The sequence below is a fragment of the Hemiscyllium ocellatum genome, chromosome 33 (genome assembly GCF_020745735.1).
Source record: "Hemiscyllium ocellatum isolate sHemOce1 chromosome 33, sHemOce1.pat.X.cur, whole genome shotgun sequence".
Lineage (NCBI taxonomy): Eukaryota > Metazoa > Chordata > Chondrichthyes > Orectolobiformes > Hemiscylliidae > Hemiscyllium > Hemiscyllium ocellatum.
Genome location: NC_083433.1, coordinates 21,226,965 through 21,251,124, shown reverse-complemented (window position 1 = coordinate 21,251,124; position 24,160 = coordinate 21,226,965). Strand labels below are relative to the sequence as shown.

The 24,160-nt window shown below is 54.7% G+C and overlaps 3 non-coding genes and 2 pseudogenes across 3 annotated transcripts; all 5 read right to left on the bottom strand.

Annotated features, from left to right (window-relative positions):
- Positions 1–253: 253 nt before the first annotated feature.
- Positions 254–433, bottom strand: LOC132831946 (U2 spliceosomal RNA; annotated as a pseudogene).
- A 7,193-nt stretch (positions 434–7,626) lies between these two features.
- Positions 7,627–7,818, bottom strand: LOC132831801 (U2 spliceosomal RNA). Its single transcript, XR_009646752.1, has one exon. It is a non-coding gene; the product is annotated as a U2 spliceosomal RNA (small nuclear RNA).
- Positions 7,819–9,637: 1,819 nt separating this feature from the next.
- On the bottom strand, positions 9,638–9,829 carry LOC132831800 (U2 spliceosomal RNA). The gene has a single exon (XR_009646751.1). It is a non-coding gene; the product is annotated as a U2 spliceosomal RNA (small nuclear RNA).
- A 1,787-nt stretch (positions 9,830–11,616) lies between these two features.
- Positions 11,617–11,798, bottom strand: LOC132831948 (U2 spliceosomal RNA). The gene has a single exon (XR_009646882.1). It is a non-coding gene; the product is annotated as a U2 spliceosomal RNA (small nuclear RNA).
- Positions 11,799–18,986: 7,188 nt separating this feature from the next.
- Positions 18,987–19,166, bottom strand: LOC132831935 (U2 spliceosomal RNA; annotated as a pseudogene).
- Positions 19,167–24,160: the final 4,994 nt, after the last annotated feature.

The window sequence follows — 24,160 nt, the reverse complement described above, 5'->3', positions numbered from 1 at the left end:
CTGGCAGGCCCCTGGTTCCAGAATGTTCCCTGTAGCACGTTGGGGTTACCCCTGTCCTGGCTTTCAGCGTGCTGCACCTTCATCAGGTAACTGCAGAGCAGGTTCATAAGACAGAAAACCCGTAACAAAAGACGATAGTTTCCTGCAACTGAAAAGACAATAGATGCAACAATCACTGACTGCCATCAACACGGCAAACGAGCAAAGGCAAGAGATTCACATTGCATTCACCTGCTTTTGAACTTGGGTAGACGTTGGGTGCACCATTCCTGGAAACACTGCAATACCAGGCTGATACATGGAGAGGACAGAGCAAGCCCTTAAGCCATCTCCCTGCTCCAAAAATCCATTTAATACAAACACTCCCACCTTCGGGAGATATCAGCGATTAAACTGATAAGAACAGAATTTTTTTTTTTTATTTCAAAAATATACTTTATTCATAAAATATGCATAGAATAATTTGATACACTGTACATTAGGTAATGCCATTCATATTTCCACATTTACATACACAGCTCCGAATTGTCATTATTCCATACAGATCAGTGCATCTCTCACTCATATATTGAGCTGAGGCGACAGCAGAGCCCAAATGACTGCATGGGCCCCCTGCTTTTCTATCGACAGGCAGATGTTAAACGGTGGTCTTTCCCCACCGCGCCTTGGCGGCAGCTGCCCCAAGCTTCAGCGCGTCCCTCAACACGTAGTCCTGGACCTTGGAATGTGCCAGTCTGCAACACTCAGTCGGGGTCAACTCCTTCAGCTGGAAGATCAACAGGTTTCGGACCGCCCAGAGAGCGACCTTCACCGAGTTGATGATCCTCCAGGCGCAGTTGATGTTCGTCTCGGTGTGCGTCCCGGGGAACAGGCCGTAGAGCACGGAGTCCCGCGTCACGGCGCTGCTCGGGACGAACCTCGACAAATACCACTGCATTCCTCTCCAGACTTCCTCTGCATAGGCACATTCCAGAAGGAGGTGTGTGACAGTCTCGTCCCCCCCGCAGCCGCTTCGAGGGCAGCGTGCGGTGCGGCTGAGAGTCCGGGCGTGCATAAACGATCTCACAGGTAGAGCCCTTCTCACCACCAGCCAAGCCATGTCTTGGTGCTTGTTGGAAAGTTCTGGCGATGAGGCATTCTGCCAAATTGCTTTGACAGTCTGCTCAGGGAACCACTCAACAGGATCCGCCCTCTCCTTTTCCCGAAGGGTCTCGAGGACGCTACGTGCTGACCACTTCCTGATGGACTTGTGGTCAAAGGTGTTTTTCTTCAGAAATTTCTCCACGAAGGACAGGTGGTACGGAACGGTCCAACTACTCGGAGCGTTCCGCGGCAGCGAGGCCAGGCCCATCCTTCGCAACACCGGGGACAGGTAGAACCTCAGTACGTAGTGACACTTGGTGTTTGCGTACCGGGGATCCACGCACAGCTTGATGCAGCCACACACAAAGGTGGCCATCAGGGTGAGGGTGGCATTGGGTGTATTTTTTCCCCCGTTGCCCAGATCTTTGTACAGTGAGTCCCTTCGGACCCGGTCCATCTTTGAACTCCATATGAACTGGAAGATGGCCCGGACGACTGCAGCGGCGCAGGTTCTGGGAATAGGCCAGACCTGTGCCACGTACAACAGCAATGACAGTGCCTCACACCTGATGACCAGGTTTTTTTTCCCGTGATGGAGAGCGACCGTAGCCTCCATCTGCCCAGTTTCTGCCTCACTTTACTGATACGCTCCTCCCAAGACTTGGCGCACGCCCCAGCCCCCCCGAACCAAATACCCAGCACCTTCAGGTGGTCGGTCCTGACGGTGAAGGGGATCGAGGATTGGTCGGCCCAGTTCCCGAAGAGCATGGCCTCGCTCTTGCCTCGGTTTACCTTGGCCCCCGAGGCCCGTTCGAACTGGTCACAAATGCACATGAGTCTGCGCACGGACAGCGGATCCGAGCAGAAAACGGCGACGTCATCCATGTACAGGGAGGCCTTAACCTGCAGGCCCCCGCTGCCCGGAATAGTCACCCCTCTCAGGCTCGCATCCTTCCTGATGGACTCGGCAAATGGCTCTATGCAGCACACAAACAAGGCAGGAGAGAGAGGGCAGCCCTGCCTTACTCCAGATCTGACTGGGAAGCTATCTGATTCCCACCCATTGATTGAGACTGCACTGACAATGTTGGTGTAGAGCAGTCTGATCCAATTGCAGATTCCCTCCCCAAAGCCCATTTTGGAGAGAACATCTCTCATATACATGTGTGATATCCTGTCAAAGGCTTTCTCCTGGTCCAGGCTGATCAGGCAGGCGTCCAACCCTCTGTCCTGCACGTAGGCGATCGTATCCCTGAGGAGTGCGAGACTCTCAGCGATCTTCCTGCCTGGCACAGCACAGGTTTGGTCAGGGTGAATCACCGACCCCAGAGCAGACCTGACCCGGTTGGCAATTACCTTTGACAGGATTTTGTAATCTGCATTCAACAGTGTGATCGGTCTCCAATTTTTGAGTTCCTCGCTCTCCCCCTTCCGCTTATAGATGAGGGTGATGATGCCTTTCCTCATGGATTCGCTCATGGTACCTGCCCGAAGCATACTGACATACACCTCCAGCAGGTCCTGGCCAATCAAGTCCCACAGAGCGGAATAGAGCTCGACCGGTAAGCCATCGCTTCCGGGAGTTTTATTCTTTTCGAAGGACTCGAGGGCCTTGGTCAGCTCGTCCAGAGATAGCGGCTGGTCCAGCCTCTCGCGTGTTCTGTCGTCTAAGACCTCCGTGATAGACGACAGGAACGACTGGGAGGCCGCGCTGTCGGTCGGCTTCGCGTCATACAGACTGGCATAGAAGGATTTACTGATCCTCATGACGTCAGCCTGAGATGACGTTGTCGAGCCGTCTTCTTCCTTCAGGCTGCTGAGCACAGAGCTCTCTTTGTGCACCTTCTGGAAGAAGAAACGTGAGCACGTCTCGTCCTGCTCCACCGAGCGGACCCTGGACCGGAAGATTATCTTGGAGGCCTCTGAGGCAAAGAGCGAGGCTTGCTGGCCCTTCACCTCCTTGAGGTCCTCCGTGACATCGACCCCCATCGTCTGCAGCAGGAGCAGGTTCTGCATACTTTCCTGGAGCTGGGACAGTTTTCCCCGCCTCTCTCTCGCCTCCTGAACACCTTTGAGGATGAAGAACCTCTTGATGTTCCCTTTAACTGTTTCCCACCAGTCTGCTGGAGACTCAAAGAGGGGCTTCACGGTTCTCCAACCTGCGTAGTCCCTCTTGAGCTCCTCAATGTTTCCCGGGGTCAACAGCTTAGTGTTCAGCTTCCACGTTCCCTTACCCGCCCGCTGCTCGTCCTGTAGGTGACAGTCGGCCAGCAGGAGGCAGTGGTCAGAGAAGAACACCGGCTTGACGTCGGTGGATCTGACCGAGAGCGTTCGGGACACAAACAGGTAATCTATCCTTGAGCGGATAGACCCGTCTGCCCGTGACCAGGTGTATCTACGCTGCGCTCCGTCTGCAGGGGTGCTGAAGACGTCGTGCAGCTTGGCATCTTTTACCGCGTCCATCAGGGCTCTGGACGTGGCGTCCAGTTTACTGTCCCCCCCGCCGGATCGTCCATCTGCATCAATGATACAGTTGAAGTCTCCGGCCAGAATGACCGGCCTGGACGTAGCCAGCAACAGTGGAAGCTGCTGCAGGACGGCCAACCGTTCACTCTTACCCACTGGGGCGTACACATTGATCAGTCTCAGGGGAGCATTCCTGTACATAACGTCGGCGACGAGGAGGCGCCCGCCCACCACCTCCTTAACCTCGGAGATGGTGAAGTTGCTTCCTCGCAACAGGATACCCAGGCCGGAGGCGCGGCTATCGTTGCCCCCCGACCAAACTGACTGCCCATGGGCCCACAAGCTCGACCATCTCCTGTAGCTGCTGAGGTGCGGTATCCCACACTCCTGCAGAAACAGGAGGTCGGCTTTAACGCTGGCCAGGAAGGCCATCGTTGAAACACATCGCGTAGCCGATTTGATGCTACGCACATTGATGCTGGCAACTTTAAACCCCATTTTAACAATTTACAAGGTTAATAGTGTCCATTTGCTGCTGGTCTTGCTCCTCTGGGGTAGCTGCGTGCATCCCCGTGGTGACGGCAAACTGCTGGACCATCCCAGGGCTGAGGTAGCTGTCCGGCTCCACGCTGGAGCCATTTCCCCGCTCCGGTGTCTTTGTGTCAAGCCCAGGGTCCGCACCGTCCAGTTCTCCATCTGACAGTGGGGCTGTCACAGGACCGCTGCTCCCAGTTACCTGGAGCTGTGGGCCGGTGGACACCTCTTGGTTCTCACCGGGTAGGGGGAGGCCTTTACCCATCCCCACAGAGGGATCGTCTTTCCCTTCTTGGGTGGTGCTGCCCTCCTTTCTCCCCATGGCGCTCTGTCTCTTCCTCTGGTGGCGACCCTTCTTGCGCCCGTCCTCACCATCAGAAGAGCTGCCTGTATCCTCGGCTTGGAGGTGTCGTTTCCCCCTTCTCTGGGTGGCTTTGGGGCCCGAGACAGGTTTCCTCTTCCTATTTCTGACTGTGATCCAGTCATCTGCCTCCTTTGATTCCTCCTCTTCCATTTCCTCCGTCTGCCTTGAAGGAGCTTGGATCGGCTGCTGTACCTCCCCGCTGTCTGCCGTCTGCTCCGCTACCGCCTGCTCTTCCTTCTGGGTGTCTCCAGGCACCGTTTCCGTGCTATCTTGTGGTGCCCTGCTGGGCTTTGGCGGTCCCCGGCTCGTGTTGCCACCTCTGGCCATCTGTGCGTAAGTGGCGGCTCCTCGTCTTGGACAGGCCTTGTACATGTGGCCCGCCTCTCCGCACAGGTTACAGTTCTTGGCCTCCTTGCAATCCTTGGTCAGGTGGCCTTCCTGTTTGCAATTTCGGCATACAGTCACCTTACAGTCGGCCGCCATGTGGCCTGACCTCCCGCAGGTTCGGCACACCTTCGGCTGCCCTGCGTACGTCAGGTAACCTCTGCTTCCTCCGATGGCGAAGCTGGAGGGTGGGTGGAGGATGTTCCCGCTGCCATCGACCCTCAGGGTTACCTTGACCTGCCGCTTACTGGTCCAGATCCCGAAAGGATCGACCACATCGGTGCTTTCGCCTTCCACCTGGACATACCTCTTCAAGAAGGTGAGAACATCTGCCGCTGGGACGTAAGGGTTGTACATTTGGATTGTCACAACCCGACTCCTCTGCGCAGGAAGCACACACAACGGGACCGCCGACAAGATGGAGAACAGAGGTTCCCCTTCCTTCTCCTTGAAGACCTTCAGGAGCTGCTCACAATGCTTCACGCTCCTGAAGGTCACGTCGAAGTAGCCTGCCCCAGGGAAATCCTGCAGGCAGTACACGTCCGCTGCTGCAAACCCACAGCACTCCAGCAAAACCTTCTTCACAAACACCGTCCGATCGACCGGTGTGTGCTCCTCCACCTTCTTCACAGTCACCCTGACTGTGTTGCGAATGCCCTGGCCAGGGCTGCGAGCGGCTGCTGAGGCCATAGCTCTGAGGTTGGCTGATACCTGAATTGGCGTTAGGCCGAAGCCAGCATAAAGATCCACCAAGAGCAGGTCAGCACAACCAAACGATCCTCCAGCGGCCAATCACGATCCAGCGATGGTCTCCAGCAGCTCCAACGACTCGCAACACGAACCCCTTGGTTTTTCTCCCGCCAGCGCACTTCTGCAGCGTCGAACCTGCAGCTCTCGAGCAGAATCTCTTCCTCTGGACCTCAGGAACTACACATATTCCAAGCCAAAAGGCCGAGAAGCGATAGCACATTAATACTCCAACGGTGGAGGTCATATTTGCCGACTATCCTTTCCATCAGTTTGATGATATTCAAAGTTCCTTTATTCCCTTACCGTCTACCTTCCTTCCAAGATATCCAACCAGACCGGAAGATCACTCTGCAGCAGTCGCTGTGCTTTCCCCGTGCTTTTCTGTCCATCTGTTACGTAGCCGCGTAGGTCGCGCTGACGACCAATCAGATGGCACGGGCCGGAGCCACCGCACGTCAGGTCGACTGCAGAGAGGTTTCTCCCGGTGATCGGGGACAGCGGCGGCGGCAGGGTCATTCATTCCCCCGGCAGGGTCATTCATTCCCCCGGCATCTACAAGATTCACCAGAATTCCTCAGGCAGCACCTTGCACACCCATGGCCAACGCAGCCTCGAAGGATGACGGCAGCAGATCCACGGGAACACCACCATTCGCAAGTTCTCCCCCCTCCCCCCCCCCCCCGAGACACTCGCTGTCCTGAATTGCAAATATGTCTTTGTTCCTCCGGTGTTACCGGGTCAAAATCGGGAATCCCCGCCCAAACAGCATCGCGGGGCTACCGACAGCACTTGGACTGCAGCGGTTCGAGAGAGCAGCTCACCACCAGGCTGATCTCGGCATGGGCGAGAAATGTTGGCCTTGACGGAAAGATCCTATTCATTGCCTCCCCTTGTGTTGGTGTAGCTTGCCCATAAATGCCAATCATCGTTTCCCTCACGTACAGGATTCGCTCCTCGGCATTCCGCATCAATCCGAAAAGTTGCGAAAAGCGAATTACGTCCGTGCACCCTTTCTTTATCGTCCACTTTCAATATCCTCTCTACTTGTATCCGACTCTCTGTGGAGAATGGGGAGGGAGCTGATCTCCCCGTGTAAACATGTCACGCTGCAAGCGTGCCTCATCACCACCAGCAGCTCGATTCGACATCTCCGTTCACATTGCTGCAGATCGCTGACAACATTATAATCCGACCCAGTTGACAAACTGACAACTGTTTCGCTACTTGCACCGCAAATGATGACAAATCGTTCCAAATCGTACGGGTGGCACAGTGGATCAGTGGTTAGTACGGCTGCCTGGTGGCACCAGGGAGCTGAAGCCAGTTCCAGCCTTGGGCGATCGTCTGCGTGAATAATACGTCTGCGTGCAGACGTAGCTACTAAAGCAGGTCGCTTCCGTACAGTAGTTTGCGAAGAAACAAACAGAGATGGGGGTTTCACTCTATTCAGGAAACAGACCAAAGACATTTCTTTCTTGTTCAAGAAAATATTAGGATAAATTTGTTGCCTCGGGGTTGGGGGGGAGGCGGGGGGTTGGGAAGGGGCTGTGGGGGCTGATCTGATAGCCATTTGACATTGGCTGAGTCATGGGATCCCACAACCTGATTTGACTGTGTTAAAAATCCCACAACACCAGGGTTCAGCCCAACGGGGTTCTTTGAAATTACAGCAGTCACCCCCCCCCCCCCGCCACCGCCGTACCATCGGTGGGATACGTTCCAAGAACGACCGCAGAAGCCCAAAACGGCAGACAAGGGCAGATCCATTCATTCAAATTGGCAAGTTACCTTCCTGGCAGGCCCCTGGTTCCAGAATGTTCCCTGTAGCACGTTGGGGTTACCCCTGTCCTGGCTTTCAGCGTGCTGCACCTTCATCAGGTAACTGCAGAGCAGGTTCATAAGACAGAAAACCCGTAACAAAAGACGATAGTTTCCTGCAACTGAAAAGACAATAGATGCAACAATCACTGACTGCCATCAACACGGCAAACTAGCAAAGGCAAGAGATTCACATTGCATTCACCTGCTTTTGAACTTGGGTAAGCGTTGGGTGCACCATTCCTGGAAACACTGCAATACCAGGCTGATACATGGAGAGGACAGAGCAAGCCCTTAAGCCATCTCCCTGCTCCAAAAATCCATTTAATACAAACACTCCCACCTTCGGGAGATATCAGCGATTAAACTGATAAGAACAGAAACTACACATATTCCAAGCCAAAAGGCCGAGAAGCGATAGCACATTAATACTCCAACGGTGGAGGTCATATTTGCCGACTATCCTTTCCATCAGTTTGATGATATTCAAAGTTCCTTTATTCCCTTACCGTCTACCTTCCTTCCAAGATATCCAACCAGACCGGAAGATCACTCTGCAGCAGTCGCTGTGCTTTCCCCGTGCTTTTCTGTCCATCTGTTACGTAGCCGCGTAGGTCGCGCTGACGACCAATCAGATGGCACGGGCCGGAGCCACCGCACGTCAGGTCGACTGCAGAGAGGTTTCTCCCGGTGATCGGGGACAGCGGCGGCGGCAGGGTCATTCATTCCCCCGGCAGGGTCATTCATTCCCCCGGCATCTACAAGATTCACCAGAATTCCTCAGGCAGCACCTTGTAAACCCATGGCCAACGCAGCCTCGAAGGATGACGGCAGCAGATCCACGGGAACACCACCATTCGCAAGTTCTCCCCCGCGCCGAGGCACTCGCTGTCCTGAATTGCAAATATGTCCTTGTTCCTCCGGTGTTACCGGGTCAAAATCGGGAATCCCCGCCCAAACAGCATCGCGGGGCTACCGACAGCACTTGGACTGCAGCGGTTCGAGAGAGCAGCTCACCACCAGGCTGATCTCGGCATGGGCGAGAAATGTTGGCCTTGACGGAAAGATCCTATTCATTGCCTCCCCTTGTGTTGGTGTAGCTTGCCCATAAATGCCAATCATCGTTTCCCTCACGTACAGGATTCGCTCCTCGGCATTCCGCATCAATCCGAAAAGTTGCGAAAAGCGAATTACGTCCGTGCACCCTTTCTTTATCGTCCACTTTCAATATCCTCTCTACTTGTATCCGACTCTCTGTGGAGAATGGGGAGGGAGCTGATCTCCCCGTGTAAACATGTCACGCTGCAAGCGTGCCTCATCACCACCAGCAGCTCGATTCGACATCTCCGTTCACATTGCTGCAGATCGCTGACAACATTATAATCCGACCCAGTTGACAAACTGACAACTGTTTCGCTACTTGCACCGCAAATGATGACAAATCGTTCCAAATCGTACGGGTGGCACAGTGGATCAGTGGTTAGTACGGCTGCCTGGTGGCACCAGGGAGCTGAAGCCAGTTCCAGCCTTGGGCGATCGTCTGCGTGAATAATCTTTACGTGCAGACGTAGCTACTAAAGCAGGTCGCTTCCGTACAGTCGTTTGCGAAGAAACAAACAGAGATGGGGGTTTCACTCTATTCAGGAAACAGACCAAAGACATTTCTTTCTTGTTCAAGAAAATATTAGGATAAATTTGTTGCCTCGGGGTTGGGGGGGAGGCGGGGGGGTTGGGAAGGGGCTGTGGGGGCTGATCTGATAGCCATTTGACATTGGCTGAGTCATGGGATCCCACAACCTGATTTGACTGTGTTAAAAATCCCACAACACCAGGGTTCAGCCCAACGGGGTTCTTTGAAATTACAGCAGTCACCCCACCCCCCGCCACCGCCGTACCATCGGTGGGATACGTTCCAAGAACGACCGCAGAAGCCCAAAACGGCAGACAAGGGCAAATCCATTCATTCAAATTGGCAAGTTACCTTCCTGGCAGGCCCCTGGTTCCAGAATGTTCCCTGTAGCACGTTGGGGTTACCCCTGTCCTGGCTTTCAGCGTGCTGCACCTTCATCAGGTAACTGCAGAGCAGGTTCATAAGACAGAAAACCCGTAACAAAAGACGATAGTTTCCTGCAACTGAAAAGACAATAGATGCAACAATCACTGACTGCCATCAACACGGCAAACTAGCAAAGGCAAGAGATTCACATTGCATTCACCTGCTTTTGAACTTGGGTAAGCGTTGGGTGCACCATTCCTGGAAACACTGCAATACCAGGCTGATACATGGAGAGGACAGAGCAAGCCCTTAAGCCATCTCCCTGCTCCAAAAATCCATTTAATACAAACACTCCCACCTTCGGGAGATATCAGCGATTAAACTGATAAGAACAGAAACTACACATATTCCAAGCCAAAAGGCCGAGAAGCGATAGCACATTAATACTCCAACGGTGGAGGTCATATTTGCCGACTATCCTTTCCATCAGTTTGATGATATTCAAAGTTCCTTTATTCCCTTACCGTCTACCTTCCTTCCAAGATATCCAACCAGACCGGAAGATCACTCTGCAGCAGTCGCTGTGCTTTCCCCGTGCTTTTCTGTCCATCTGTTACGTAGCCGCGTAGGTCGCGCTGACGACCAATCAGATGGCACGGGCCGGAGCCACCGCACGTCAGGTCGACTGCAGAGAGGTTTCTCCCGGTGATCGGGGACAGCGGCGGCGGCAGGGTCATTCATTCCCCCGGCATCTACAAGATTCACCAGAATTCCTCAGGCAGCACCTTGCAAACCCATGGCCAACGCAGCCTCGAAGGATGACGGCAGCAGATCCACGGGAACACCACCATTCGCAAGTTCTCCCCCGCGCCGAGGCACTCGCTGTCCTGAATTGCAAATATGTCCTTGTTCCTCCGGTGTTACCGGGTCAAAATCGGGAATCCCCGCCCAAACAGCATCGCGGGGCTACCGACAGCACTTGGACTGCAGCGGTTCGAGAGAGCAGCTCACCACCAGGCTGATCTCGGCATGGGCGAGAAATGTTGGCCTTGACGGAAAGATCCTATTCATTGCCTCCCCTTGTGTTGGTGTAGCTTGCCCATAAATGCCAATCATCGTTTCCCTCACGTACAGGATTCGCTCCTCGGCATTCCGCATCAATCCGAAAAGTTGCGAAAAGCGAATTACGTCCGTGCACCCTTTCTTTATCGTCCACTTTCAATATCCTCTCTACTTGTATCCGACTCTCTGTGGAGAATGGGGAGGGAGCTGATCTCCCCGTGTAAACATGTCACGCTGCAAGCGCGCCTCATCACCACCAGCAGCTCGATTCGACATCTCCGTTCACATTGCTGCAGATCGCTGACAACATTATAATCCGACCCAGTTGACAAACTGACAACTGTTTCGCTACTTGCACCGCAAATGATGACAAATCGTTCCAAATCGTACGGGTGGCACAGTGGATCAGTGGTTAGTACGGCTGCCTGGTGGCACCAGGGAGCTGAAGCCAGTTCCAGCCTTGGGCGATCGTCTGCGTGAATAATCTTTACGTACAGACGTAGCTACTAAAGCAGGTCGCTTCCGTACAGTAGTTTGCGAAGAAACAAAACAGAGATGGGGGTTTCACTCTATTCAGGAAACAGACTAAAGACATTTCTTCCTTGTTCAAGAAAATATTAGGATAAATTTGTTGCCTCGGGGGTGGGGGGTTGGGAAGGGGCTGTGGGGGCTGATCTGATAGCCATTTGACATTGGCTGAGTCATGGGATCCCACAACCTGATTTGACTGTGTTAAAAATCCCACAACACCAGGTTTCAGCCCAACGGGGTTCTTTGAAATTACAGCAGTCACCCCACCCCCCGCCACCGCCGTACCATCGGTGGGATACGTTCCAAGAACGACCGCAGAAGCCCAAAACGGCAGACAAGGTCAAATCCATTCATTCAAATTGGCAAGTTACCTTCCTGGCAGGCCCCTGGTTCCAGAATGTTCCCTGTAGCACGTTGGGGTTACCCCTGTCCTGGCTTTCAGCGTGCTGCACCTTCATCAGGTAACTGCAGAGCAGGTTCATAAGACAGAAAACCCGTAACAAAAGACGATAGTTTCCTGCAACTGAAAAGACAATAGATGCAACAATCACTGACTGCCATCAACACGGCAAACGAGCAAAGGCAAGAGATTCACATTGCATTCACCTGCTTTTGAACTTGGGTAGACGTTGGGTGCACCATTCCTGGAAACACTGCAATACCAGGCTGATACATGGAGAGGACAGAGCAAGCCCTTAAGCCATCTCCCTGCTCCAAAAATCCATTTAATACAAACACTCCCACCTTCGGGAGATATCAGCGATTAAACTGATAAGAACAGAATTTTTTTTTTTTTTATTTCAAAAATATACTTTATTCATAAAATATGCATAGAATAATTTGATACACTGTACATTAGGTAATGCCATTCATATTTCCACATTTACATACACAGCTCCGAATTGTCATTATTCCATACAGATCAGTGCATCTCTCACTCATATATTGAGCTGAGGCGACAGCAGAGCCCAAATGACTGCATGGGCCCCCTGCTTTTCTATCGACAGGCAGATGTTAAACGGTGGTCTTTCCCCACCGCGCCTTGGCGGCAGCTGCCCCAAGCTTCAGCGCGTCCCTCAACACGTAGTCCTGGACCTTGGAATGTGCCAGTCTGCAACACTCAGTCGGGGTCAACTCCTTCAGCTGGAAGATCAACAGGTTTCGGACCGCCCAGAGAGCGACCTTCACCGAGTTGATGATCCTCCAGGCGCAGTTGATGTTCGTCTCGGTGTGCGTCCCGGGGAACAGGCCGTAGAGCACGGAGTCCCGCGTCACGGCGCTGCTCGGGACGAACCTCGACAAATACCACTGCATTCCTCTCCAGACTTCCTCTGCATAGGCACATTCCAGAAGGAGGTGTGTGACAGTCTCGTCCCCCCCGCAGCCGCTTCGAGGGCAGCGTGCGGTGCGGCTGAGAGTCCGGGCGTGCATAAACGATCTCACAGGTAGAGCCCTTCTCACCACCAGCCAAGCCATGTCTTGGTGCTTGTTGGAAAGTTCTGGCGATGAGGCATTCTGCCAAATTGCTTTGACAGTCTGCTCAGGGAACCACTCAACAGGATCCGCCCTCTCCTTTTCCCGAAGGGTCTCGAGGACGCTACGTGCTGACCACTTCCTGATGGACTTGTGGTCAAAGGTGTTTTTCTTCAGAAATTTCTCCACGAAGGACAGGTGGTACGGAACGGTCCAACTACTCGGAGCGTTCCGCGGCAGCGAGGCCAGGCCCATCCTTCGCAACACCGGGGACAGGTAGAACCTCAGTACGTAGTGACACTTGGTGTTTGCGTACCGGGGATCCACGCACAGCTTGATGCAGCCACACACAAAGGTGGCCATCAGGGTGAGGGTGGCATTGGGTGTATTTTTTCCCCCGTTGCCCAGATCTTTGTACAGTGAGTCCCTTCGGACCCGGTCCATCTTTGAACTCCATATGAACTGGAAGATGGCCCGGACGACTGCAGCGGCGCAGGTTCTGGGAATAGGCCAGACCTGTGCCACGTACAACAGCAATGACAGTGCCTCACACCTGATGACCAGGTTTTTTCCCGTGATGGAGAGCGACCGTAGCCTCCATCTGCCCAGTTTCTGCCTCACTTTACTGATACGCTCCTCCCAAGACTTGGCGCACGCCCCAGCCCCCCCGAACCAAATACCCAGCACCTTCAGGTGGTCGGTCCTGACGGTGAAGGGGATCGAGGATTGGTCGGCCCAGTTCCCGAAGAGCATGGCCTCGCTCTTGCCTCGGTTTACCTTGGCCCCCGAGGCCCGTTCGAACTGGTCACAAATGCACATGAGTCTGCGCACGGACAGCGGATCCGAGCAGAAAACGGCGACGTCATCCATGTACAGGGAGGCCTTAACCTGCAGGCCCCCGCTGCCCGGAATAGTCACCCCTCTCAGGCTCGCATCCTTCCTGATGGACTCGGCAAATGGCTCTATGCAGCACACAAACAAGGCAGGAGAGAGAGGGCAGCCCTGCCTTACTCCAGATCTGACTGGGAAGCTATCTGATTCCCACCCATTGATTGAGACTGCACTGACAATGTTGGTGTAGAGCAGTCTGATCCAATTGCAGATTCCCTCCCCAAAGCCCATTTTGGAGAGAACATCTCTCATATACATGTGTGATATCCTGTCAAAGGCTTTCTCCTGGTCCAGGCTGATCAGGCAGGCGTCCAACCCTCTGTCCTGCACGTAGGCGATCGTATCCCTGAGGAGTGCGAGACTCTCAGCGATCTTCCTGCCTGGCACAGCACAGGTTTGGTCAGGGTGAATCACCGACCCCAGAGCAGACCTGACCCGGTTGGCAATTACCTTTGACAGGATTTTGTAATCTGCATTCAACAGTGTGATCGGTCTCCAATTTTTGAGTTCCTCGCTCTCCCCCTTCCGCTTATAGATGAGGGTGATGATGCCTTTCCTCATGGATTCGCTCATGGTACCTGCCCGAAGCATACTGACATACACCTCCAGCAGGTCCTGGCCAATCAAGTCCCACAGAGCGGAATAGAGCTCGACCGGTAAGCCATCGCTTCCGGGAGTTTTATTCTTTTCGAAGGACTCGAGGGCCTTGGTCAGCTCGTCCAGAGATAGCGGCTGGTCCAGCCTCTCGCGTGTTCTGTCGTCTAAGACCTCCGTGATAGACGACAGGAACGACTGGGAGGCCGCGCTGTCGGTCGGCTTCGCGTCATACAGACTGGCATAGAAGGATTTACTGATCCTCATGACGTCAGCCTGAGATGACGTTGTCGAGCCGTCTTCTTCCTTCAGGCTGCTGAGCACAGAGCTCTCTTTGTGCACCTTCTGGAAGAAGAAACGTGAGCACGTCTCGTCCTGCTCCACCGAGCGGACCCTGGACCGGAAGATTATCTTGGAGGCCTCTGAGGCAAAGAGCGAGGCTTGCTGGCCCTTCACCTCCTTGAGGTCCTCCGTGACATCGACCCCCATCGTCTGCAGCAGGAGCAGGTTCTGCATACTTTCCTGGAGCTGGGACAGTTTTCCCCGCCTCTCTCTCGCCTCCTGAACACCTTTGAGGATGAAGAACCTCTTGATGTTCCCTTTAACTGTTTCCCACCAGTCTGCTGGAGACTCAAAGAGGGGCTTCACGGTTCTCCAACCTGCGTAGTCCCTCTTGAGCTCCTCAATGTTTCCCGGGGTCAACAGCTTAGTGTTCAGCTTCCACGTTCCCTTACCCGCCCGCTGCTCGTCCTGTAGGTGACAGTCGGCCAGCAGGAGGCAGTGGTCAGAGAAGAACACCGGCTTGACGTCGGTGGATCTGACCGAGAGCGTTCGGGACACAAACAGGTAATCTATCCTTGAGCGGATAGACCCGTCTGCCCGTGACCAGGTGTATCTACGCTGCGCTCCGTCTGCAGGGGTGCTGAAGACGTCGTGCAGCTTGGCATCTTTTACCGCGTCCATCAGGGCTCTGGACGTGGCGTCCAGTTTACTGTCCCCCCCGCCGGATCGTCCATCTGCATCAATGATACAGTTGAAGTCTCCGGCCAGAATGACCGGCCTGGACGTAGCCAGCAACAGTGGAAGCTGCTGCAGGACGGCCAACCGTTCACTCTTACCCACTGGGGCGTACACATTGATCAGTCTCAGGGGAGCATTCCTGTACATAACGTCGGCGACGAGGAGGCGCCCGCCCACCACCTCCTTAACCTCGGAGATGGTGAAGTTGCTTCCTCGCAACAGGATACCCAGGCCGGAGGCGCGGCTATCGTTGCCCCCCGACCAAACTGACTGCCCATGGGCCCACAAGCTCGACCATCTCCTGTAGCTGCTGAGGTGCGGTATCCCACACTCCTGCAGAAACAGGAGGTCGGCTTTAACGCTGGCCAGGAAGGCCATCGTTGAAACACATCGCGTAGCCGATTTGATGCTACGCACATTGATGCTGGCAACTTTAAACCCCATTTTAACAATTTACAAGGTTAATAGTGTCCATTTGCTGCTGGTCTTGCTCCTCTGGGGTAGCTGCGTGCATCCCCGTGGTGACGGCAAACTGCTGGACCATCCCAGGGCTGAGGTAGCTGTCCGGCTCCACGCTGGAGCCATTTCCCCGCTCCGGTGTCTTTGTGTCAAGCCCAGGGTCCGCACCGTCCAGTTCTCCATCTGACAGTGGGGCTGTCACAGGACCGCTGCTCCCAGTTACCTGGAGCTGTGGGCCGGTGGACACCTCTTGGTTCTCACCGGGTAGGGGGAGGCCTTTACCCATCCCCACAGAGGGATCGTCTTTCCCTTCTTGGGTGGTGCTGCCCTCCTTTCTCCCCATGGCGCTCTGTCTCTTCCTCTGGTGGCGACCCTTCTTGCGCCCGTCCTCACCATCAGAAGAGCTGCCTGTATCCTCGGCTTGGAGGTGTCGTTTCCCCCTTCTCTGGGTGGCTTTGGGGCCCGAGACAGGTTTCCTCTTCCTATTTCTGACTGTGATCCAGTCATCTGCCTCCTTTGATTCCTCCTCTTCCATTTCCTCCGTCTGCCTTGAAGGAGCTTGGATCGGCTGCTGTACCTCCCCGCTGTCTGCCGTCTGCTCCGCTACCGCCTGCTCTTCCTTCTGGGTGTCTCCAGGCACCGTTTCCGTGCTATCTTGTGGTGCCCTGCTGGGCTTTGGCGGTCCCCGGCTCGTGTTGCCACCTCTGGCCATCTGTGCGTAAGTGGCGGCTCCTCGTCTTGGACAGGCCTTGTACATGTGGCCCGCCTCTCCGCACAGGTTACAGTTCTTGGCCTCCTTGCAATCCTTGGTCAGGTGGCCTTCCTGTTTGCAATTTCGGCATACAGTCACCTTACAGTCGGCCGCCATGTGGCCTGACCTCCCGCAGGTTCGGCACACCTTCGGCTGCCCTGCGTACGTCAGGTAACCTCTGCTTCCTCCGATGGCGAAGCTGGAGGGTGGGTGGAGGATGTTCCCGCTGCCATCGACCCTCAGGGTTACCTTGACCTGCCGCTTACTGGTCCAGATCCCGAAAGGATCGACCACATCGGTGCTTTCGCCTTCCACCTGGACATACCTCTTCAAGAAGGTGAGAACATCTGCCGCTGGGACGTAAGGGTTGTACATTTGGATTGTCACAACCCGACTCCTCTGCGCAGGAAGCACACACAACGGGACCGCCGACAAGATGGAGAACAGAGGTTCCCCTTCCTTCTCCTTGAAGACCTTCAGGAGCTGCTCACAATGCTTCACGCTCCTGAAGGTCACGTCGAAGTAGCCTGCCCCAGGGAAATCCTGCAGGCAGTACACGTCCGCTGCTGCAAACCCACAGCACTCCAGCAAAACCTTCTTCACAAACACCGTCCGATCGACCGGTGTGTGCTCCTCCACCTTCTTCACAGTCACCCTGACTGTGTTGCGAATGCCCTGGCCAGGGCTGCGAGCGGCTGCTGAGGCCATAGCTCTGAGGTTGGCTGATACCTGAATTGGCGTTAGGCCGAAGCCAGCATAAAGATCCACCAAGAGCAGGTCAGCACAACCAAACGATCCTCCAGCGGCCAATCACGATCCAGCGATGGTCTCCAGCAGCTCCAACGACTCGCAACACGAACCCCTTGGTTTTTCTCCCGCCAGCGCACTTCTGCAGCGTCGAACCTGCAGCTCTCGAGCAGAATCTCTTCCTCTGGACCTCAGGAACTACACATATTCCAAGCCAAAAGGCCGAGAAGCGATAGCACATTAATACTCCAACGGTGGAGGTCATATTTGCCGACTATCCTTTCCATCAGTTTGATGATATTCAAAGTTCCTTTATTCCCTTACCGTCTACCTTCCTTCCAAGATATCCAACCAGACCGGAAGATCACTCTGCAGCAGTCGCTGTGCTTTCCCCGTGCTTTTCTCTCCATCTGTTACGTAGCCGCGTAGGTCGCGCTGACGACCAATCAGATGGCACGGGCCGGAGCCACCGCACGTCAGGTCGACTGCAGAGAGGTTTCTCCCGGTGATCGGGGACAGCGGCGGCGGCAGGGTCATTCATTCCCCCGGCAGGGTCATTCATTCCCCCGGCATCTACAAGATTCACCAGAATTCCTCAGGCAGCACCTTGCAAACCCATGGCCAACGCAGCCTCGAAGGATGACGGCAGCAGATCCACGGGAACACCACCATTCGCAAGTTCTGCCCCCTCCCCCCCCCCCCGAGACACTCGCTGTCCTGAATTGCAAATATGTCTTTGGTCCTCCGGTGTTACCGGGTCAAAATCGGGAATCCCCGCCCAAACAGCATCGCGGGGCTACCGACAGCACTTGGACTGCAGCGGTTCGAGAGAGCAGCTCACCACCAGGCTGATCTCGGCATGGGCGAGAAATGTTGGCCTTGACGGAAAGATCCTATTCATTGCCTCCCCTTGTGTTGGTGTAGCTTGCCCATAAATGCCAATCATCGTTTCCCTCACGTACAGGATTCGCTCCTCGGCATTCCGCATCAATCCGAAAAGTTGCGAAAAGCGAATTACGTCCGTGCACCCTTTCTTTATCGTCCACTCTCAATATCCTCTCTACTTGTATCCGACTCTCTGTGGAGAATGGGGAGGGAGCTGATCTCCCCGTGTAAACATGTCACGCTGCAAGCGCGCCTCATCACCCCCAGCAGCTCGATTCGACATCTCCGTTCACATTGCTGCAGATCGCTGACAACATTATAATCCGACCCAGTTGACAAACTGACAACTGTTTCGCTACTTGCACCGCAAATGATGACAAATCGTTCCAAATCGTACGGGTGGCACAGTGGATCAGTGGTTAGTACGGCTGCCTGGTGGCACCAGGGAGCTGAAGCCAGTTCCAGCCTTGGGCGATCGTCTGCGTGAATAATCTTTACGTACAGACGTAGCTACTAAAGCAGGTCGCTTCCGTACAGTAGTTTGCGAAGAAACAAACAGAGATGGGGGTTTCACTCTATTCAGGAAACAGACCAAAGACATTTCTTTCTTGTTCAAGAAAATATTAGGATAAATTTGTTGCCTCGGGGGTGGGGGGGGAGGCGGGGGGGTTGGGAAGGGGCTGTGGGGGCTGATCTGATAGCCATTTGACATTGGCTGAGTCATGGGATCCCACAACCTGATTTGACTGTGTTAAAAATCCCACAACACCAGGTTTCAGCCCAACGGGGTTCTTTGAAATTACAGCAGTCACCCCACCCCCCGCCACCGCCGTACCATCGGTGGGATACGTTTCAAGAACGACCGCAGAAGCCCAAAACGGCAGACAAGGGCAAATCCATTCATTTAAATTGGCAAGTTACCTTCCTGGCAGGCCCCTGGTTCCAGAATGTTCCCTGTAGCACGTTGGGGTTACCCCTGTCCTGGCTTTCTGCGTGCTGCACCTTCATCAGGTAACTGCAGAGCAGGTTCATAAGACAGAAAACCCGTAACAAAAGACGATAGTTTCCTGCAACTGAAAAGACAATAGATGCAACAATCACTGACTGCCATCAACACGGCAAACTAGCAAAGGCAAGAGATTCACATTGCATTCACCTGCTTTTGAACTTGGGTAAGCGTTGGGTGCACCATTCCTGGAAACACTGCAATACCAGGCTGATACATGGAGAGGACAGAGCAAGCCCTTAAGCCATCTCCCTGCTCCAAAAATCCATTTAATACAAACACTCCCACCTTCGGGAGATATCAGCGATTAAACTGATAAGAACAGAAACTTTTTTTTTTATTTCAAAAATATACTTTATTCATAAAATATGCATAGAATAATTTGATACACTGTACATTAGGTAATGCCATTCATATTTCCACATTTACATACACAGCTCCGAATTGTCATTATTCCATACAGATCAGTGCATCTCTCACTCATATATTGAGCTGAGGCGACAGCAGAGCCCAAATGACTGCATGGGCCCCCTGCTTTTCTATCGACAGGCAGATGTTAAACGGTGGTCTTTCCCCACCGCGCCTTGGCGGCAGCTGCCCCAAGCTTCAGCGCGTCCCTCAACACGTAGTCCTGGACCTTGGAATGTGCCAGTCTGCAACACTCAGTCGGGGTCAACTCCTTCAGCTGGAAGATCAACAGGTTTCGGACCGCCCAGAGAGCGACCTTCACCGAGTTGATGATCCTCCAGGCGCAGTTGATGTTCGTCTCGGTGTGCGTCCCGGGGAACAGGCCGTAGAGCACGGAGTCCCGCGTCACGGCGCTGCTCGGGACGAACCTCGACAAATACCACTGCATTCCTCTCCAGACTTCCTCTGCATAGGCACATTCCAGAAGGAGGTGTGTGACAGTCTCGTCCCCCCCGCAGCCGCTTCGAGGGCAGCGTGCGGTGCGGCTGAGAGTCCGGGCGTGCATAAACGATCTCACAGGTAGAGCCCTTCTCACCACCAGCCAAGCCATGTCTTGGTGCTTGTTGGAAAGTTCTGGCGATGAGGCATTCTGCCAAATTGCTTTGACAGTCTGCTCAGGGAACCACTCAACAGGATCCGCCCTCTCCTTTTCCCGAAGGGTCTCGAGGACGCTACGTGCTGACCACTTCCTGATGGACTTGTGGTCAAAGGTGTTTTTCTTCAGAAATTTCTCCACGAAGGACAGGTGGTACGGAACGGTCCAACTACTCGGAGCGTTCCGCGGCAGCGAGGCCAGGCCCATCCTTCGCAACACCGGGGACAGGTAGAACCTCAGTACGTAGTGACACTTGGTGTTTGCGTACCGGGGATCCACGCACAGCTTGATGCAGCCACACACAAAGGTGGCCATCAGGGTGAGGGTGGCATTGGGTGTATTTTTTCCCCCGTTGCCCAGATCTTTGTACAGTGAGTCCCTTCGGACCCGGTCCATCTTTGAACTCCATATGAACTGGAAGATGGCCCGGACGACTGCAGCGGCGCAGGTTCTGGGAATAGGCCAGACCTGTGCCACGTACAACAGCAATGACAGTGCCTCACACCTGATGACCAGGTTTTTTCCCGTGATGGAGAGCGACCGTAGCCTCCATCTGCCCAGTTTCTGCCTCACTTTACTGATACGCTCCTCCCAAGACTTGGCGCACGCCCCAGCCCCCCCGAACCAAATACCCAGCACCTTCAGGTGGTCGGTCCTGACGGTGAAGGGGATCGAGGATTGGTCGGCCCAGTTCCCGAAGAGCATGGCCTCGCTCTTGCCTCGGTTTACCTTGGCCCCCGAGGCCCGTTCGAACTGGTCACAAATGCACATGAGTCTGCGCACGGACAGCGGATCCGAGCAGAAAACGGCGACGTCATCCATGTACAGGGAGGCCTTAACCTGCAGGCCCCCGCTGCCCGGAATAGTCACCCCTCTCAGGCTCGCATCCTTCCTGATGGACTCGGCAAATGGCTCTATGCAGCACACAAACAAGGCAGGAGAGAGAGGGCAGCCCTGCCTTACTCCAGATCTGACTGGGAAGCTATCTGATTCCCACCCATTGATTGAGACTGCACTGACAATGTTGGTGTAGAGCAGTCTGATCCAATTGCAGATTCCCTCCCCAAAGCCCATTTTGGAGAGAACATCTCTCATATACATGTGTGATATCCTGTCAAAGGCTTTCTCCTGGTCCAGGCTGATCAGGCAGGCGTCCAACCCTCTGTCCTGCACGTAGGCGATCGTATCCCTGAGGAGTGCGAGACTCTCAGCGATCTTCCTGCCTGGCACAGCACAGGTTTGGTCAGGGTGAATCACCGACCCCAGAGCAGACCTGACCCGGTTGGCAATTACCTTTGACAGGATTTTGTAATCTGCATTCAACAGTGTGATCGGTCTCCAATTTTTGAGTTCCTCGCTCTCCCCCTTCCGCTTATAGATGAGGGTGATGATGCCTTTCCTCATGGATTCGCTCATGGTACCTGCCCGAAGCATACTGACATACACCTCCAGCAGGTCCTGGCCAATCAAGTCCCACAGAGCGGAATAGAGCTCGACCGGTAAGCCATCGCTTCCGGGAGTTTTATTCTTTTCGAAGGACTCGAGGGCCTTGGTCAGCTCGTCCAGAGATAGCGGCTGGTCCAGCCTCTCGCGTGTTCTGTCGTCTAAGACCTCCGTGATAGACGACAGGAACGACTGGGAGGCCGCGCTGTCGGTCGGCTTCGCGTCATACAGACTGGCATAGAAGGATTTACTGATCCTCATGACGTCAGCCTGAGATGACGTTGTCGAGCCGTCTTCTTCCTTCAGGCTGCTGAGCACAGAGCTCTCTTTGTGCACCTTCTGGAAGAAGAAACGTGAGCACGTCTCGTCCTGCTCCACCGAGCGGACCCTGGACCGGAAGATTATCTTGGAGGCCTCTGAGGCAAAGAGCGAGGCTTGCTGGCCCTTCACCTCCTTGAGGTCCTCCGTGACATCGACCCCCATCGTCTGCAGCAGGAGCAGGTTCTGCATACTTTCCTGGAGCTGGGACAGTTTTCCCCGCCTCTCTCTCGCCTCCTGAACACCTTTGAGGATGAAGAACCTCTTGATGTTCCCTTTAACTGTTTCCCACCAGTCTGCTGGAGACTCAAAGAGGGGCTTCACGGTTCTCCAACCTGCGTAGTCCCTCTTGAGCTCCTCAATGTTTCCCGGGGTCAACAGCTTAGTGTTCAGCTTCCACGTTCCCTTACCCGCCCGCTGCTCGTCCTGTAGGTGACAGTCGGCCAGCAGGAGGCAGTGGTCAGAGAAGAACACCGGCTTGACGTCGGTGGATCTGACCGAGAGCGTTCGGGACACAAACAGGTAATCTATCCTTGAGCGGATAGACCCGTCTGCCCGTGACCAGGTGTATCTACGCTGCGCTCCGTCTGCAGGGGTGCTGAAGACGTCGTGCAGCTTGGCATCTTTTACCGCGTCCATCAGGGCTCTGGACGTGGCGTCCAGTTTACTGTCCCCCCCGCCGGATCGTCCATCTGCATCAATGATACAGTTGAAGTCTCCGGCCAGAATGACCGGCCTGGACGTAGCCAGCAACAGTGGAAGCTGCTGCAGGACGGCCAACCGTTCACTCTTACCCACTGGGGCGTACACATTGATCAGTCTCAGGGGAGCATTCCTGTACATAACGTCGGCGACGAGGAGGCGCCCGCCCACCACCTCCTTAACCTCGGAGATGGTGAAGTTGCTTCCTCGCAACAGGATACCCAGGCCGGAGGCGCGGCTATCGTTGCCCCCCGACCAAACTGACTGCCCATGGGCCCACAAGCTCGACCATCTCCTGTAGCTGCTGAGGTGCGGTATCCCACACTCCTGCAGAAACAGGAGGTCGGCTTTAACGCTGGCCAGGAAGGCCATCGTTGAAACACATCGCGTAGCCGATTTGATGCTACGCACATTGATGCTGGCAACTTTAAACCCCATTTTAACAATTTACAAGGTTAATAGTGTCCATTTGCTGCTGGTCTTGCTCCTCTGGGGTAGCTGCGTGCATCCCCGTGGTGACGGCAAACTGCTGGACCATCCCAGGGCTGAGGTAGCTGTCCGGCTCCACGCTGGAGCCATTTCCCCGCTCCGGTGTCTTTGTGTCAAGCCCAGGGTCCGCACCGTCCAGTTCTCCATCTGACAGTGGGGCTGTCACAGGACCGCTGCTCCCAGTTACCTGGAGCTGTGGGCCGGTGGACACCTCTTGGTTCTCACCGGGTAGGGGGAGGCCTTTACCCATCCCCACAGAGGGATCGTCTTTCCCTTCTTGGGTGGTGCTGCCCTCCTTTCTCCCCATGGCGCTCTGTCTCTTCCTCTGGTGGCGACCCTTCTTGCGCCCGTCCTCACCATCAGAAGAGCTGCCTGTATCCTCGGCTTGGAGGTGTCGTTTCCCCCTTCTCTGGGTGGCTTTGGGGCCCGAGACAGGTTTCCTCTTCCTATTTCTGACTGTGATCCAGTCATCTGCCTCCTTTGATTCCTCCTCTTCCATTTCCTCCGTCTGCCTTGAAGGAGCTTGGATCGGCTGCTGTACCTCCCCGCTGTCTGCCGTCTGCTCCGCTACCGCCTGCTCTTCCTTCTGGGTGTCTCCAGGCACCGTTTCCGTGCTATCTTGTGGTGCCCTGCTGGGCTTTGGCGGTCCCCGGCTCGTGTTGCCACCTCTGGCCATCTGTGCGTAAGTGGCGGCTCCTCGTCTTGGACAGGCCTTGTACATGTGGCCCGCCTCTCCGCACAGGTTACAGTTCTTGGCCTCCTTGCAATCCTTGGTCAGGTGGCCTTCCTGTTTGCAATTTCGGCATACAGTCACCTTACAGTCGGCCGCCATGTGGCCTGACCTCCCGCAGGTTCGGCACACCTTCGGCTGCCCTGCGTACGTCAGGTAACCTCTGCTTCCTCCGATGGCGAAGCTGGAGGGTGGGTGGAGGATGTTCCCGCTGCCATCGACCCTCAGGGTTACCTTGACCTGCCGCTTACTGGTCCAGATCCCGAAAGGATCGACCACATCGGTGCTTTCGCCTTCCACCTGGACATACCTCTTCAAGAAGGTGAGAACATCTGCCGCTGGGACGTAAGGGTTGTACATTTGGATTGTCACAACCCGACTCCTCTGCGCAGGAAGCACACACAACGGGACCGCCGACAAGATGGAGAACAGAGGTTCCCCTTCCTTCTCCTTGAAGACCTTCAGGAGCTGCTCACAATGCTTCACGCTCCTGAAGGTCACGTCGAAGTAGCCTGCCCCAGGGAAATCCTGCAGGCAGTACACGTCCGCTGCTGCAAACCCACAGCACTCCAGCAAAACCTTCTTCACAAACACCGTCCGA